This window comes from Heterodontus francisci, chromosome 21 (assembly GCF_036365525.1).
Source record: "Heterodontus francisci isolate sHetFra1 chromosome 21, sHetFra1.hap1, whole genome shotgun sequence".
Classification (NCBI taxonomy): Eukaryota; Metazoa; Chordata; class Chondrichthyes; order Heterodontiformes; family Heterodontidae; genus Heterodontus; species Heterodontus francisci.
Window position 1 is genome coordinate 44,682,075 of NC_090391.1, and position 15,453 is coordinate 44,697,527.

Genomic DNA, 15,453 nt, shown 5'->3' on the forward strand with positions numbered 1-15,453 from the left:
TGCAAGTCTGTGGGAGAGGCAATCTAAACAAAATGGTACAATGTTAAAATGGTTGCAGGAACAGAGAGGCCTTATACATACAGGAGCTGACAGTGTCTCTCTCTCCCTCCCCCCATTTCACACTCTCTCTTTCTCTTTCAATACCGATCCTGAGTTTTCTCAGAATTCTTCTTGGTGAATCGTACCCGGAAATGTTTCAGTCCCATTGTTACCAGGAACTAGTCACATTTCTGTGGTATTTTCTATGTCTTAATGAATCAATTTGGAGCTTGGATTGTGTCAGGTAAATGTGGTTTCTCATACAGACGTTCCTCCCTTGGGGAACTGTCAGTTATCTGTGCAGGGACAGGACATCGGGGTGTTTGAATGGAGTTGAAGATTTTGTTTGCTTGAATAGGGTGTGAATTAGATTGTGGATTGAGTCCCTGAAGGTCTTTAAGCCGATGTCCTGAGAGAATGAAGTGGTTTACCAATGTCTGAATAACATCAAAGTCTTTATACACATGAAAGAACAAGATTGAGGACAATATACAAAAGCTGAGACAGTCAGGCAACAACAGGAGGAAGGTTAATGTCTTTTACAGTTTGTAATCTGAAAGTCTGAGCTAATGGCTGAAAAACCAGGATTTCAAATCCCACATTGGGCTCTTGTGAATTTGAATTTCTCTGAAAATAAAAAATAAATCTGGAATAATAAATCCTCCAGGATGAAATGATTCCCTCTCACTGCTCTGACACTGATTTACCTTCAAGTAGCTTTTTCCACTCCACTTTTTCTAAATCACCTTCCAGCTTCATTCCCGAAAACGAAGTGTAAAACTGACCCAACTCTTGTTGGCCTTGCTACATGCTGGACTAAAAAAGTTCCCCTGTATTCACTTTTAGAATTCTGTATCCTCGATACCTTTTACACGAGTCTCAGTTATCAATGCACTGGTCAGGTCTGCACTAGACCACGTCTCTGTTGAGATTAAACATGGCCCAGTCTCTGCGATAAAAATTTCTTAAAGAATGCAGAGAAAACCCTCCAATTTATACACAAGATCCTAAGAAATAGGAGCAGGAGTAGGCCATTCAGCCCCTCGAGCCTGTTCAGCCATTCAATACGATCATGACTGATCTGCTGATCTGATAGTGACCTTAACTCCACTTTCCTGCCTGCCCCCCGTCACCCTTGACTCCCTTGCCGATCATAAATCTATCTAACTCAGCCTTGAAGATATTCAATGACCCAACCTCCACTCCTCTCTGGGGAAAAGAATTCCAAAGTCTAACCAGCCGCTGGGAGCAAGAAATCTTCCTTAGTTCTGTCTTGAATGGCCGACCATTTATTTTTAATCTGTGCCCCCTGGTTCTTGACTCCCCCACAAGGGGAACATCCTCCCAGCATTCGCCCTCCAAAGTCCCCTCTGAATCCACTGAGTTTAGGCCCAACCTGTTCAACCATTCCTCATATAACAGCCCCTGCATCCCAGGAATCAGCCGAGTGAACCTTCTCTGAACTGCTTCCAATATATCAAGGCCTGACCATTTCTCCACTTTCAAAGATAACAAACACCTTAATATTTCCCTCTCACTCTGTTTACCCCATTCAAGATTTCACACTCCTCCTCTTTAACTACAATGTCTGCATCGTTCCACTCTTTTATAAAGATAGACACAAAGTAATCATTATGAACCATGCCCAAACCTCCCACCTCCTCACACACATTCCCTTTCTGGTCCATAACACTCTATGCTTAGTTATCCTCTCGCTCTTCATGTATTTATAAATCATCTCTTTGTTTTCCTTGATTTTACTTGGTAATATATTTACAGCTCTCTCTTTGCTTTCCTAATTTGATTTTTAATTTCACCCCTGAACTTTCTTCACTCTTCTCGGCTTTCTATGGTATTGAGCTCTCGGTAACTGACAAAAGCTTCCCTTTTGTACCTTACCCCATCTGGTTTGATCCTTGCTATCCAACGGGATTTGGGAGTCTCAGCCTGTTTGTCTTGGTGGGAAAATATTTGTTCTCAACCCTCACTAACTCTCACCGCTCTGACACTCATTTATCTTCAGGGAACCGTTTCCAATCCAGTTTGCTGAACCCTCCCCTCCCTGAAACTACCATCTCCTCTGATCCCCCTGAAGGACCCTCACATCCTTCCTAATGTGTGGTGACCAGAACTGGATGCAATATTCCAGTTGTGGCCGAACCAGAACTTTGGAAAGGTTTAGCATAGCTTCCATGCATTTGTCCCCGCAACTATTTATGAAGCCTAAGATGCCACATGCTTTGCTGACAGCTCTCTTAATATGTCCTGCCACCTTGAAAGATGTATGTACATGTATCCCCAGGTCCCTCTGTCCCTGTACACTCTCTAGAACTGTGCCATTAAGTCTATATTGCCACTCCCAATCACTTCTGCAAAAATACATCACCTCACATTTCCCTGTATTAAATTCCATCTGCCACTTGTCTGCCAATTCTGCTCAACGATCAATGTCCTGTTGCAGTCGATTGGTGTCATCCTCACTGTTTGCATTTCCTCCAAGTTTGGTATCATCGGCAAACAGTAAAAATTTACTCAAACACTAAAACATTCCAAAACGCGAGGCTCACAAATTTAACACAAGTTTCCTTTTCTGAGTCTCGCTGGTCTGTTCTGATTTTCTGTTGGGTGGCATCAGCGTGGAGTTTGTGTTCTGTCCTAAACCCACAAACATATAACTCAGAGGTAGGATTATTACCCACGGAGCCACAGCTGGCTCCAATGTTCCCTGAAAATTTAGTTGTTGTGCACGGCCAGTTATTTTTTTCCTGCGCTGTCCCTTTAAATATTTGAAGAATCTTTGCAGACCTGTGATTTATCACGGAAAAGGACATGCGTGGTACCTTCCAGGCTGCTGCACACAGATTTGCAGGAACACTGAATGACATTCTTCATTGAAATCTCTTCATCTTTCTCTCCGATAATCTCTCTTCATTGCAATCCTTCCCTCTCTCTGTTATTCTCTCTTCATTTCTATCCCTGTCTTTCTCACTGTTACTCTCCCCATGTGGATGGAGGAGGAGAAAGAGAGGCATAACTAGAGGCAGCTTTACTCTGTATCTAACCCCACACTGTACCTGCCCTGCGAGTGTTTGAGGGAACAGAGAAGACAGAGATTTGCTCTGCAGAGAACTTGGCTTGGCAGCATTTGATGAGACAGTGCAGACAGAGCTTTACGCTGTATCTTGGAGTTAAGAAGGGGAAGGGTTGACTTGATCAAAGTTTACAAAATAATAATGGAAACTGATTGGGTAGATAAAGAGAAACTCTACTCACTAGTTGGGGGAGTCTCGGACGAGGTGGTCTGTCTAAAACTCGTACATTTGTTGAAAAGCCTTTCTAGGGTGAAATTTATTAACACTTCTGCACACAAAGGGTTATGTAATTGTGGAACTGTCTTCCACAAATAACCCCACCCTATCTCTACAATCACCTCCAGCTCCACATGGGCGGCACAGTGGCCCAGTGGTTAGCACCGCAGCCTCACAGCACCAGCGACCCGGGTTCAATTCTGGGTACTGTCAGTGTGGAGTTTGCAAGTTCTCCCTGTGTCTGCGTGGGTTTCCTCCGGGTGCTCTGGTTTCCTGCCAAAAGACTTGCAGGTTGATAGGTAAATTGGCCATTAGCAATTGTATAGGTCGGTGGGAGGGAAATGTAAGGACAGGTGGCGATGTGGTAGGAATATGGAAATAGTGTAGGATTAGTATAAATGGGTGGTTGACGGTCGGCACAGACTCGGTGGGCTGAAGGGCCTGTTCTCTGTGGGCTCAAGGGCCTGTTTCAGGGCTGTATCACTGAACTGATCCTCCAATTCTGACCTCTTGAGCATCCAAAATTTGAATCGTTCCGCCATTGGTGGCCGTGCCTTCAAGCTGCCAAGGCCCGAACTCTGGAATTCCTTCCCTACACCTCTCCGTCTCACTCATGCCCTTTCCTATTTGATGACGCTCCCTAAATCCAAGCTCTTTGACCAAGTTTTTGGTGCTGAAATCTGGAATTCTGTATCTCAGAGTTGTGGAGGCTAGGCCACTAATTGTATATAAAGAAGAGATAGATAAATTTTTGAAATCTCGTTCTGTCGAGAGTTATGCTGAGCAGGCATGGAAGAGGAGTTGAGTCCTGGGACAGATCAGCATTGACATTATTGAATGGCAGGGCAGGCTTGAGGGGCTGAATGGCCAACTCCTGCTCCGACTTCTTATGTTCGTCTGTCTAGTTTAAGGTGCGTGGGGCAAGGTTACTGAGAGGTCAGTTTCAGTTTAATGTTAAAGTTAATTACCTTTTGTTTCGGCGGACCAGGCGACTGTTGGGTAAGTAAAACATATATATTTGGGTGGTTTGAATTGATTTTCCCTTTCGTACAGCGGCTTTTTTCGGGAGCTGGTAGTGCGAGCGAGCGAACAGCTGAGAGGTCAGGTTCAGTTTAAAGTTAAAGTTAATTACCTTTTGTTTCGGCGGACCAGGGGACTGCTGGGTAAGTAAAAACATATATATTTGGGCGGTTTGAATTGATTTTCCCTTAGGTACAGCGGCTTTTATCGGGAGCTGGTAGTGCGAGCGAGCGAACAGCTGAGAGGTCAGTTTCAGTTTAAAGTTAAAGTAAATTACCTTTTGTATTGGCGGACTAGCGGACTGCTGGGTAAGTAGAAACATACATATTTGGGCGGTTGCTTTACCCGAAACACTACTCGGGTAGTGTCTCCTACCTATCCTCCTCCTCTAACCAAAAAAAAAGGACTCTGGTGTGTTGAAAAGGTAAGCTTTTTATTTAAAAAGTTCTGTCCGTCGGATTGATAAGCAAACAAGATTTGACTTTTTTTTTTTGGTTTTTCAGTAGATTTGTTGGGAATTTAGAATAGAGGGAATGGAGGTTAAGGCAGTTGAATGTTCCTCCTGCAGAATGTGGGAGGTAAGGGTCGCCAAAAGTGCCCCTGCTGTGTGCATCTGCGGGAAGAGCACCCAACTCCAGCTCCTCGAGAACCGCGTTCGGGAACTGGAGCTGGAGCTGGATGAACTTCGGATCATTCGGGAGGTGGAGGGGGTTATTGAGAGGAGTTATAGGGAGTTAGTCACACCTCAGGTAAAAGAAGTGGGTAGATGGGTTACCGTCAGGGGAAGGAGAGGGAACCAGCAGGCAGTGCAGGGATCCCCTGTGGCCGTTTCCCTCAACAACAGGTATACCGTTTTGGATACTGTTGCGGGGGACGACTTACCAGGGGTAAGAAATGGGGTGCAGGTCTCTGGCACCGAGTCTGTCCCCGTTGCTCAGAAGGGAAAGGGGAAGTGGAGCAGAGCATTAGTCATTGGGGACTCCATAGTTAGGGGAACAGATAGGAGGTTCTGTGGGAACGAGAGAGACTCACGGTTGGTGTGTTGCCTCCCAGGTGCCAGGGTTCGTGATGTCTCGGATCGTGTTTTTGGGATCCTTAAGCGGGAGGGGGAGCAGCCCCAAGTCGTGGTCCACATAGGCACCAACGACATAGGTCGGAAGAGAGATGGGGATTTAAGGCAGAAATTCAGGGAGCTAGGGTGGAAGCTTAGAGCGAGAACTAAGAATTGTTATCTCTGGATTTTTGCCCGTGCCACGTGCTAGCGAAGCGAGGAATAGGGAGAGAGAGGAGTTGAAGACGTGGCTGCAGGGATGGTGTAGGAGGGAGGGTTTTGGTTTCCTGGATAATTGGGGCTCTTTCTGGGGTAGGTGGGACCTCTACAAACAGGATGGTCTTCACCTGAACCAGAAGGGTAAAAATATCCTGGGGGGGGAGATTTGCTAGTGCTCTTCGGGGGGTGGGGTGGGGGGGGGCGGTGTTTAAACTAATTCAGCAGGGGAAAGGGAACCTAAATTGCAGTTCCAGTGTACAGGATGTTGAGAGTAGTGAGGTCAGGGATAAGGTTACAAGGACGCAAGAGGGCACTGACAAGCAAGAACTTGGTTTAAAGTGTGTCTACTTCAACGCCAGGAGCATCCGGAATAAGGTGGGTGAGCTTGCAGCATGGGTTGGTACCTGGGATCTCGATGTTGTGGCCATTTCGGAGACATGGGTAGAGCAGGGGCAGGAATGGATGTTGCAGGTTCCGGGATTTAGATGTTTCAGTAAGAACAGAGAAGATGGTAAAAGAGAGGGGGGGGGGGGTGGCATTGTAAATCAAGGAGGGTATTACAGCGGCAGGAAGGACGTTTGAGGACTCGTCTACTGAGGTAGTATCGGCCGAAGTTAGAAACAGGAGAGGAGAGGTCACCCTGTTGGGAGTTTTCTATAGACCTCCGAATAGTTCCAGAGATGTAGAGGAAAGGATAGCGAAGATGATTCTCGACAGGAGCGAGAGTAACAGGGTAGTTGTTATGGGGGACTTTAACTTTCCAAATATTGACTGGAAATACTATAGTTCGAGTACTTTAGATGGGTCAGTTTTTGTCCAGTGTGTGCAGGAGGGTTTTCTGACACAGTTTGTAGACAGGCCAACCAGGGGCGATGCCACATTGGATTTGGTACTGGGTAATGAACCCGGCCTGGTGTTAGATTTAGAAATAGGTGAGCACTTTGGTGATAGTGATCACAATTCGGTTAGGTTTACCTTAGCGATGGGCAGGGACAGGTATATACCGCAGGGCAAGAATTATAGCTGGGGGAAAGGAAATTATGATGCGATTAGGCAAGATTTAGGATGCGTAGGGTGGGGAAGGAAACTGCAGGGGATGGGCACAATAGAAATGTGGAGCTTATTCAAGGAGCAGCTACAGCGTGCCCTTGATAAGTATGTACCTGTCCGGCAGGGAGGAAGTTGTCGAGCGAGGGAGCCGTGGTTTACTAAAGAAGTTGAAGCGCTTGTCAAGAGGAAGAAGAAGGCTTATTTTAGGATGAGACGTGAAGGCTCAGTTAGGGCGCTTGAGAGTTACAAGCTAGCCAGGAAAGATCTAAAGGGAGTGCTAAGAAGAGCGAGGAGAGGACACGAGAAGTCATTGGTGGATAGGATCAAGGAAAACCCTAAGGCTTTCTATAGGTAAATCAGGAATAAAAGAATGACTGGAGTTAGATTAGGGCCAATCAAGGATAGTAGTGGGAAGTTGTGTGTGGAATCAGAGGAGATAGGGGAAGCGTTAAATGAATATTTATCATCAGTATTTACAGTAGAGAAAGAAAATGTTGTCGAGGAGAATGTTGAGATACAGACTACTCGGCTAGATGGGATTGAGGTTCACAAGGAGGAGGTTTTTGCAATTTTGGAAAGTGTGAAAATAGATAAGTCCCCTGGGCCAGATGGGATTTATCCTAGGATTCTCTGGGAAGCCAGGGAGGAGATTGCAGAGCCTTTGTCCTTGATCTTTATGTCGTCATTGTCGACAGGAATAGTGCCAGAAGACTGGAGGATAGCAAATGTTGTCCCCCTGTTCAAGAAGGGGCGTCGAGACAGCCCTGGTAATTATAGACCTGTGAGCCTTGCTTCGGTTGTGGGTAAAATGTTGGAAAAGGTTATAAGAGATAGGATTTATAATCATCTTGAAAAGAATAAGTTCATTAGCGATAGTCAGCACGGTTTTGTGAAGGGGAGGTCGTGCCTCACAAATCTTATTGAGTTTTTCGAGAAGGTGACCAAACAGGTGGATTAGGGTAAAGCCGTGGTGTATATGGATTTCAGTAAGGCGTTTGATAAGGTTCCCCACGGCAGGCTATTGCAGAAAATACGGAAGTATGGGATTGAAGGTGATTTAGAGCTTTGGATCAGAAATTGGTTAGCTGAAAGAAGACAGAGGGTGGTGGTTGATGGCAAATGTTCATCCTGGAGTTTAGTTACTGGTGGTGTACCGCAAGGATCTGTTTTGGGGCCACTGCTGTTTGTCATTTTTATAAATGACCTGGATGAGGGTGTAGAAGGGTGGGTTAGTAAATTTGCGGATGGCACGAAGGTCGGTGGAGTTGTGGATAGTGCCGAAGGATGTTGCAGGTTACAGAGGGGCATAGATAGGCTGCAGAGCTGGGCTGAGAGATGGCAAATGGAGTTTAATGCGGAAAAGTGTGAGGTGATTCACTTTGGAAGGAGTAACAGGAATGCAGAGTACTGGGCTCATGGGAAGATTCTTGGTAGTGTAGATGAACACTTGGTGTCCAGGTGCATAAATCCCTGAAAGTTGCCACCCAGGTTATGAGGGCTGTTAAGAAGGCATATGGTGTGTTAGCTTTTATTAGTAGGGGGATCGAGTTTCGGAGCCACGAGGTCATGCTGCAGCTGTACAGAACTCTGGTGCGGCCGCACCTGGAGTATTGCGTGCAGTTCTGGTCACCGCATTATAGGAAGGATGTGGAAGCTTTGGAAAGGGTGCAGAGGAGATTTACTAGGATGTTGCCTGGTATGGAGGGAAGGTCTTACGAGGAAAGGCTGAGGGACTTGAGGTTGTTTTCGTTGGAGAGAACGAGGAGGAGAGGTGACTTAATAGAGACATTTAAGATAATCAGAGGGTTAGATAGGATGGATAGTGAGAGTCTATTTCCCCGGATGGTGATGACAAACACACGGGGACATAGCTTTAAGCTGAGGGGTGATAGATATTGGACAGATGTCAGAGGTAGTTTCTTTACTCAGAGAGTAGTAGGGGCGTGGAATGCCCTGCCTGCACCAGTAGTGGACTCGCCAACTTTAAGGGCATTTAAGTGGTCATTGGATAGACATATGGATGAAAATGGAATAGGGTAGGTCAGATGGTTTCACAGGTCGGCGCAACATCGAGGGCCGAAGGGCCTGTACTGCGCTGTCATGCTCTATGTTCTATGTTTCGAGGGGATGTGCGAGGCAAGTTCTTTACGCAGAGGGTGGTGAGTGCCTGGAAATTGCTGCCGGGGTTGGTGGTGGAAGCAGGTGCGAGAGCGACCTTTAAGAGGCATCTTGACAAATACATGAACAGGATGGGAATAGATGGATACGGTCCCCACAAGTACAGATCCTTTTAGTTTAGACAGGCATCAAGATCGGCGCAGGCTTGGAGGGCCGAATGGCCTGTTCCTGCGCTGTACTTTTCTTTGTTAGTCTAATATCTCCTTAAGTGACTTGGTGCCAAATCGTTATTATTTTTTATTCATTTGTTAGATGTGTGCTTTACTGGCTAGGCCAGAATTTATTGCCCATCACGAATTGCCCTTGAACCTTCTTGAACCACTGCAGTACATGTGGGGTAGGTACACCTACAGTACTGTTCGGAAGGGAGTTGCAGGATTTTGACCCAGTCACAATGGAGCAACGGCGATATAGTTCCAAGTCAGTATAGTGTGAGACTTGAAGGGAAACTTGCAGGTGGTGGAGTTCCCACAGTGTTTCCTGTTTGTTTGCTTTCTCTCCCCCTCCTTTTTTCTAGACCTCCCTGTCCTCCTGTCCCTCTCTTTTACGAGAACCTAAGATCAGAAGAAAGTGGGTGCAGGAACTGAGAGACCTGGGACATTTGTGCACAAATTGAAGGTGGCAGGGCTCGTTGAGAAAGTGGTTAAAAGGCATATGGGATCCCAGGCTTTGTAAATCGAGGCTTAGAGTATAAAAACAAGGAGGTTATGATGAAGCTTTATAAAACACTGCTGAATCCTCAAGTGGTATTGTGTCCAATTCTGGACACCACACTTTTGGAAGGATGTGAGGGCATAAGACATGCTGCAGAAAACGTTTACGAGCAAGGTTCCAGGGATGAGAGACTGAGTTACGTGGATAGTTTGGAGAAGCTGGGGTTGTTACGTGTGTCTCTATCTCTGTCTTCCTCTCTCTGTCTCTCCCTCCTGCTGTCTCTGATACTCGGAGTGAGACAGATGGAGAGAGGGTTAGCGATGAAGCCAGGAGAAAAAGGCCAACATATTCAGCAGCCATTTCAGCAGGATAAAAGCCACTAACAAATTCAATAACATCAGAAGGGGGAGAAACACCGATAAATAGGACAATGCCACAAGCTGTTGGAGGGACAGGAAATCGTTTACGAAGGGACAGAGGAACTGATCACACCCTGGATGATGTTGTTGTTGTCAACAAAGCCTATTTCAGCTTACAATATGCAAAGGAGAGAGTGGCAGCTGAGACGCAATGAGTTGATTTTGACTGAGTTAATGAGGGGGCAATGGCGTCCTGCGGCCCCCACAAGGCCCCGCGGCTGGAAAAAGCCCCGACCTGTTGTCCGGGCCGCGCGTCACCCTGGGAGGAAGCTCTGCACATGCGCATTTCGACATGCCCGTTCAATGCCGCTTTTTACATTCTCCCGCGGCTCAGACTTTCAAGTTTCCTCCATTGAGATCGACAACTGAAGCCGCTTCTCCTTTTCCTTGCAGCTGCTTTCTGACGGAAGTAAACAGCCGGCTGGACATCACGCAAGCATGGCGGCTGATGACGCTGCAGTCCCTCCACGCGCCTCACTGAGCCCTGATTTGCTGCATCACTCCACGTGTGTGGAGGTCACTGGGGTCAAAATCTGCCTGCAGCCTCCGCGCAGTCGCGGTTTGGGCGGCATGTGACCACCCGGGGTGGAGGAGGGGCCAGCACCAGACTCTTAAAGGGACCCTGCACGGCCAGAACTGTCCCAAACTCTTAAAGGGACCCAACATGGACTGACAGAGCAAGAGAGTTAGAGTGCAAGTAATAGAGAAGGAAATAGAAAAGAGAGAGTGATGGTGAGAGGGAGAGAGAGAGAGATAAGTGAGATTGAAAGAATAATAGAGAGATGGGGAGACTGAGAGAAAATAGGTGATCGGAAGAGAGTGAGAGAGCAAGAGATAGTTAGAAATGGAGGAAGAATTTCCTCAATTGGACAGAGATGGAGAGAGAGTGATAGAGAGATGTGAAGCGAGATCAAAGAGAAAGGAAGGTGGAGAGTGAGGGAGAGGTAGAGTTTGAGAGTGAGGAAACAGATCAACGGAGAGATAAAGGTGAGGAGAGAGTAACAGAGCGAAAGAGAGAGAGAGAGATGGAGAGAAAGTGGGAAGGGAAATGAGAAATTAGAGGAATAGAGCAAACACAGGTTGTGCAGAAAGTGTGAAAAATGAATGAGAGATAGAGTGCCCATCAGAGAGAGAGGGAAAGTCCAGGATAGATGTGGGCAGAGAGAAAGGCAGATGGTATATGTGTGAGTGTAGTGTATGTGTGTGTGTCTCTGAGGGTGAGATCAGCACTCGTTCACAGTAAAGAAAATCTTGTGGTGTCAAACAGTCATTTAATTGGGTGCACAACCAGACAAAATAAACTTTATTTTCCCCGCATAATGAGTCGAGTCAGACACATAAAAATAGTTTGCAGGTTAATGCCCAGATCAGCTTCATTAAAGATTAAAGGTTGCAGAGAGAAATCACCCAACAAACCTGGTTGCAACCCATTGGACTCAATACAATGGTCCAAAAATATTATCACTGCAAATCAAACAAATTCATCAGCTCAACAACCAACAGTGAAATGATCCATAATCTGAAGAGTTCAATGATTCAAGAAAGATTACAGAGCATGATAGAGAACATGTAGACAGACACAGAGTATTTGTTTAGCTTCTCTGCCATTGTCCTATGATGAGAGGCTGAGTAAATTGGACCTGTATTCTCTGGTGTTTAGAAGAATGAGAGGTGATCTCATTGAAACATAATCTAAAGGGACTGTATAGGGTCCACACTGAGAGATTATATCACTTGGTCGGGAAATGAAAGTCTCCCTTATCCCTTCCAAACCAGCTTATCCACCTGTCTTGTCAGCCTCAGGAATCAGTGAACATTCACTCCAAGGTCCCGCTGTTCACAGACAGAGAGAGAATGTTGGAGACAGTCACGTTGTTCGGTTACATCGAAAGGGCAAATGTCAAATATAATCAGCGTTTGATGTAAACCTGAGTACACTGAGGTACAAGAAATAGGCATAGATTGTGAAACAACAGAAGAGACGGAGAAATATAGATGGAGAGAGTGTAAGTGAGAAAGGGAGAGATCAGCATGTAGAGAGAAGTGGAGAGCTACACTTACTGTAATCTCTCTCATGCTCCGTCTGCCCCCTCCCTTCCTGAGTCAGTCAGTAGTTCCCCTCACTGCTATCCTCTCCATGAATGGGGCTGCTATTACCGTATCTACACAGGGAGAGAAGATTAGTGGAACTGAAATAATAGTATCTCCACAGGGAGAGTCACTGAGCGGGTCTGGTATTATAGTATCTCCACAGGGAGAGACACTGAGCGGATCTGTTTTCATAGTATCTCCACAGGGAGAGTCACTGAGTGCGTCTGTTAGTATAGTATCTTCACAGGGATAGTCGCTAAGTGGGTCTGTTGTTGCAATATCTCCAAAGACAGAATCACTGAGTGGGTCTGTTATTTTGTATTCTCCACTGGACGAATCACTGAGTGGGTCTGTTATTGTAGTATCCCCGCAGGGAGAGTCACTGAGTTGGTCTGTTTTTATAGCATATCTAAAGAAAGAGTCATTGAGTGGGTCTGTTGTTGGAGTATCTCGACAGGGAGTGTCACTGAGTGGGTGTGTTATTATAGTATCTCCAAAGGGCGAGTCACTGAGTGGGTCTGTTATTACAGTATTTGCTCAGGGACAGTCACCGAGTGGGTCTGTTATTATAGGATTTCCACATGGACAGTTGCTGAGTGGGTCTGTTGTAATATCTCCACAGGGAGTGTCACTGAGTGGGTCTGTTATTATCGGATTTCCACATGGAAAGTTGCTGAGTGGGTCTGTTGTCATATCTGCACAGGGCGAATCACTGAGTGGGTCTGTTATTATCGGATTTCCACATGGAGATTTGCTGAGTGGCTCTGTTATTTTGTAATCTCCACTGGGCGAATCACTGAGTGGGTCCGTTATCATAGAATCTCCACAGGGAGAGTCACGGAGTGGGTCTGCTGTTGGAGTACCTCAACAGGGAGTATCACTGAGTGGGTCTGTTATTATAGTATCTCCAAAGGGCGAGTCACTGAGTGGGTCTGTTATTACAGTATTTGCTCAGGGACAGTCACCGAGTGGGTCTGTTAATATAGGATTTCCACATGGACAGTTGCTGAGTGGGTCTGTTGCAATACCTCCAGAGGGCGAGTCACTGAGTGGGTCTGTTATTATCGGATTTCCACATGGAGAGTCACTGAGTGGGTCTGTTATTTTGCTATCTCCACTGGGCGAATCACTGAGTGGGTCTGCTTTAATAGGATTTCCACATGGAAAGTTGCTGAGTGGGTCTGCTGTAATATCTCCACAGGGAGAGTCACTGAGTGGGTCTGTTATTATTGGATTTACACATGGAACGTTGCTGAGTAGGTCTGTTGTATTATCTCCAGAGCGAAAGTCACTGAGTGGGTCTGTTGTTGCAGGATTTCCACATGGAGTGTTGTTGAGTGGGTCTGTTCTTGCAATATCTCCACAGGGAGTCACTGAGTGGGTCTGTTGTTACGGTATCTCCACAGGGAGAGTAACTGAGTGGGTCTGTTATTTTGTAATCTCCACTGGGCGAATCAATGAGTGGGTTTGTTATTATAGTATCTCCACAGGGAGAGTCACTGAGTGGGTCTTTTGTTGCAATATCTCCACAGGGAGAGACACTGAGTGGGTCTGTCATTTTGTAATCTCCACTGGACGAATCACTGAGTGGATCTGTTATTATAGTATCCCCACAGGGAGAGAGACTGAGTGGGTCTGTGGTGAAAGTATCTCCACAGGGAGAGTCACTGAGTGGGTTTGTTGTTGCAATATCTCCACAGGGAGAGACACTGAGTGGGTCTGTTGTTATAGTATTTCCATAGGGAGAGTCAGTGATTGAGTACGTTATTATAGTTTCTTCGCAGGGAGAGTCACTGAGTGTGTCTGTTATTATACCATCTCCACAAGGAGAGTGAATGATTGAGTCTGCTTTTATAGTATCTCCCAGGCAGAATCACTGAGTGGGTCTGTTGTTACAGTATCTCCTCAGGGAGAGTCACTGAGTGGGTCTGTTATTATAGTATCTCCAAAGTGAGAGTCACTGAATGGGTCTGTTATTGTAGTATTTAAACAGGGACAATCATTGAGTGGGTTTTTTCTTACACTATCACACAGGGAGAGTCACTGAGTGTGTCTGTTATTATACCATCTCCACAAGGAGAGTGAATGATTGTGTATGCTTTCATAGTATCTCCCAGGCAGTATCACTGAGTGGGTCTGTTGTTACAGTTTCTCCTAAGGGAGTGTCAGTGAGTGGGTCTGGTATTATAGTATCTCCACAGAGAGAGTCACTGAGTGGGTCTGTTATTATAATATCTCCAAAGTGAGAGTCACTGTGGGTCTGTTGTCGTAGTATCTCCACAGGGACAATCATTGAGTGGGTTTTTTCTTACACTATCACACAGGGAGAGTCACTGAGTAGGTCTGTTATTTTAGTATTTCCAAAGGGATAGTCCCTCGGTCGGTCTGTTATTATAGTATCTCCACAGAAAGAGTCACTGAGTGGGGCTGTAATTATAGTATCTCCACTGGGAGAGTCTCTGAGTGGGTCTGTTATTATAGCATCTCCACAGGGAGAGTCACTGAGTGGGTCTGTTATTATCGTATCTCCCCTGGGAGAGTCTCTGAGTAGGTCTGTTATGATAGGATCTCCACAGGGAGAGTCACTGAGTGGGTCTCTTATTATAGTATCTTCACAGGCAGAGTCATTGAGTGGGTCTTTTATTATAGTATCTCCACAGGGAGAGTCACTGAGTGGGTCTGTTATTATAGTATCTCCACAGGGAGAGTCACCGAGTGGGACTGTTATTATAGTATCTCCACAGGGAGAGATGCTGAGTGGGTCTGTTATTATTGTATCTCCACAGGGAGAGTCACTGAGCGGGTCTGTTAGTATAGTATCTCCACAGGGAGAGTCACTGAGCGGGTCTGTTTTCATAGTATCTCCACAGGGAGAGTCACTGAGTGCGTCTGTTAGTATAGTATCTTCACAGGGACAGTCTCTAATTGGGTCTGTTGTTGCAATATCTCCAAAGAGAGAATCACTGAGTGGGTCTGTTATTATAGTCTCTGCATACAGAGTCACTGAGTGGGTCTTTTGTTGCAATATCTCCAAAGGGAGAGACACTGAGTGGGTCTGTTATTTTGTATTCTCCACTGGAAGAATCATTGAGTGGGTCTGTTATTGTAGTATCCCCGCAGGGAGAGTCACTGAGTAGGTCAGTTATCATAGCATATCTGAAGAGAGAGTCACTGAGTGGGTCTGTTGTTGGAGTATCTCCACAGGGAGTGTCACTGAGTGGTTCTGTTATTTTGCTATCTCCATTGGGCGAATCACTGAGTGGGTCTGTTATTATTGGATTTCGACATGGAAGGTTGCTGAGTAGGTCTGTTGTAATATCTCAAGAGCGTGAGTCACTGAGTGGGTCTGTTGTAGTGGGAGTTCCACATGTAGAGTTGCTGAGTGGGTCTGTTGTTGCAATATCTCCACAGGGAGAGTCACTGA